The sequence below is a fragment of the Sceloporus occidentalis genome, unplaced genomic scaffold (genome assembly GCF_023333645.1).
Source record: "Sceloporus occidentalis isolate IW3139 unplaced genomic scaffold, rSceOcc1.0.p SCAF_1, whole genome shotgun sequence".
NCBI lineage: Eukaryota > Metazoa > Chordata > Lepidosauria > Squamata > Phrynosomatidae > Sceloporus > Sceloporus occidentalis.
In genome coordinates this window covers 4,279,226-4,282,852 of record NW_028316981.1, presented here as the reverse complement: position 1 = coordinate 4,282,852, position 3,627 = coordinate 4,279,226, and positions in this window count along the sequence as shown.

Sequence of the window (3,627 nt, the reverse complement as noted above, 5' to 3'; positions counted from 1 at the left end):
GGGAGGCTTTTATCTGTGTGTTGTTCTTTTTTAATTGTTACTGTGAAGTTATTTTTCTCTAGCAGCAAAGAAAGGAATACAATCAGCAGAAGAGAAATATCTCTGAATGTTTTATATTTGTAGGACAAAATGATGTATTATTTCCACCTGTTTTTCTCCCAAAGCAATGGAACAGGTATAGTCCAGAGCCACATATGTGTTTTGTGCTAATCAGGTGTCATTGTGAATTCTGTTTTTCAAGACAGAGGATTTCCCAAAGAGTCATGGGTTAAAAGCACTGGTTCACAAGAGGGGCTATTTTTTTCTCCTGAGCCTGGAAGGCTGTAGCTCTCTGGAATTGGAGGCTTGGTAAAACACTTTTATGCTGACACAGACGGTTATCTTTCTGTGCCAAAAAAGCTATATATTTGAACTGGAAATATGTTTTCTCCATTTTAAAAAAACCCACAGTTTTATAGACACAAAAAGTACATGTACTAAAAACGGGCAGAATACTGCACAGGAGTGTTGCTTTTTTTCTTACAATGGGGGGAAAATCTATAGAAATTATTTGTACTTCTATGTGAAGAGAAAACAAGATTTAGAGCTCACTAGAGAGAAGAAATATGTGTGGCCTTCTCCAATTCAGTTAGGTACATGGATCCTCAAAGATGAAATCAAGTCACAATGTTTTCAGGTCTAGAAAAAGGGGAGGAAGCAGAGAAAACTCTTTTCCTCACTTTCAGATCCATTCACTGAGCGGCTGCAATCATATGCAGACTCACAGGAGAAAGAGCCTTAATAGAGTGGGACTCGCTTCTGAGCAGGATGCTGGGCTAATACAGAACGGTGGGGAGCTGGGATTGTTGCTGGTGGAGAGAAAATAAGGTCTCATGATAAAGAGCCACCCAGGACAACAGTAGAACAGTAGAATTCAGTAGAAAGCAGCATAGTGCAAACATTGAATTTGTGCATATCTATTCATGAGAGATGAGGCTGGCATTGTTCAGGAGTAAGTCTGGGCAGCAAGTTTAGAAAGCATCCAAAGCACACCTCACTGCATGAAGTAATGGCGTTGATGATGATGATGATGATGATGATGATGATGATCCACATGACAATGTAAAAACATTCCTTTGGAAACACATTCTCCTTTTGTCTACCTGCCTCACAGACAGAATCAGGTGGATAAATTCATTGGTATAAAATAATGTGCAGGTGCATTGTATGACCCACTGCAAGGCCTCTGAAAAATCTGATATGCTTGCTTGCTCAGTAACTGGTGCAAAGATCTGCAATGTATTATGGGGAAATGGGAGAGGGAGTGTGTGAGATCTCTGCATAAGCAAGCCAGTGAATGATGGGGGAGGATCAGAGTGTAGGAAGAGGGAGTGTGTAAGAACAAAGATGACACAATGCTGATGGGGGGGCGGATTGTAGGGAGAAACAGGAAAAATAGAAAAAATAGACGCTTGGGCAGGAGAGGAGGAAGAGGGAGGGAATAGCCTCCTTACTGATAACATGGCTGATCATTTCCATAAATAAAAGATGAATAAAATACTGTTTTTTTCTTTCTCCATCATTGTGCATCTGTAAATTTAAAATTCCCTCTTCAGAGTTGGCAAAGGGAGAAGGGAGATTGGATGGAGAAGCAGCCAACCATAATCTATCCAATAAATTGAAAGGCAAACAATAAGGCAAATAAACTGAATCCAATTTTCTCTGCAGGAATTAATATTTCTGTATTTAAATATTATTATCCATACAGCTGGTTCCTGCACAAAATATGCTGACTTCTGCAGAAAACCACCATATGCAAATTTTCCGCAGCATAAGTCCTGAACTACGAACTACGAACATTCTTAGCAGACCAGGATTCTTCTCATCAAAGGTGTGATACAGGTGGTGGCTCCATGCCACCTGTCTTTACCCCTCATGGAGCTGCGCAACCGCACTGTGCAGCACCGATGCACTCCCTAAAAAGAAGCCGCCCAGAGCGGCTTCTTTTTAGGTGTGCCATAATGGCGCTCGTGCGCTCTGAAGCCACTGCTTCTGGCAACTGCCATTTTGGGCATGGGGATGTCAAATAATAATAATAATGGTGCACAGGCGCCACTATTAGGGCTGGGCGCATCTGTATCAGGCCACAGTTTCTCAGCAGGGCCTTTTTAGTGGCTGCCCTTTGGTTCTGGGATTCGCTCCCTCTGTAAATGAAAATAGCCCCCTCCTTGTTCCCCTTCTGTCAGCAGGGAAAGGCTTTAAACCTGATAACCTTTTGATAATGTAAAATTTTTAAGACAGGGCTTTTAAGGAAAGACTATATTGTTCTAGAGAGCCAGCATGGTGTAGTGGTGTGAGCACTGGACCAGGACTTTTGAAACCAGGGTTCAACTCTCAGATCAGCCACATAAACCCACTGGGTGACCTTGGGCAAGTCACACTCTCTCAGCCTCAGAGGATTGCACTGGCAAACCCCTTTGAAGAAACTAGTTAAAAAAAAAACCTTAGGGTTGCCATAAGTCAGAAACAACTTAAAGGCACACAACAACAACAGCATATTGTTTTAATTGTACCGGCTCACTCTGTAGAGACACCAGGCAGCCCAGTTTCACCAGGTGCCAGTGCCACTGGTGCATGTTGCTCCCTCTGAGGTCACAACAAAGTGTCCAATGCTGGGCACCTCATTTCTGACTTCAGAGGAAGTGACTTATGACAGCATTAGTAGCTTCAAGTGAAACAGTGAGCATTGCTATGGAGTGCAGAGCTAAGTGGGAAATCTGGGGCAGCTCTGGGGCAGCCTGAAGTATTCTGGCCAGTATAGATGAGCCTATTGTGAGCCTTCAAGTCATTTCATCATGGGGTTTTCCTGGCAACGTTTCTTTAGAGTGGCTTTGCCATTGCTTGGCTACAAGAGAGCAGGAGTGATACTGAGATTTACAGAATTTATTGACATCAATGGGACTGGCAATGTTAAAATGCTAAGAATCAGACTAACATTATCTCTCCTTCTCTACACTAGTCCACCTATGCAGAAGTATCCCAAATCAGTGCACTAAAAACCTTAGTACAGTCATCTCTCCATATTGGCAGGAGTTCATTTCAAAATCCCCCTCATGGATACCAAAAATCGTAGGACCTCATGCCATTATTTTCAATGGATGCTGATGTGCAAGTGGCCACATTGGCGTGGCTCTGTACATATGCAGCCCTTGACGATAATGGGGCAGGGCCATCCATTGATGCTCTAATCCACAGATGATTAGCCCACAATACAGAGGTGTCACGATCCAAAAAGCCTAACACTGAAACCAAAAATATAACATTGGACGTTATTATGCAAAGGGATCTTGCAGCACCTTTGAGACTAACTGTGTGAAATGCATTGTATCATGAGCTTTCATAGACTTACTGAAATACAGAAATACGCCAGATCAGTGTACTGAAAAATATAACATCTCAATGTTTACCCCCTATCTGTGTTAATCCTAAAATTTTTGTGTGGGTAGGGCCACTGGACCGGGCTGGAGCATGACTCCTTTAAGCTCCATGGCAGCGCTTTAAAACACATGTGGAACACCTGTTGCAGGTAAATGAACAATTTTAATAAAGAACGTAACTTAAAGGAGCCTGCAAATAATGGAGGCTCCG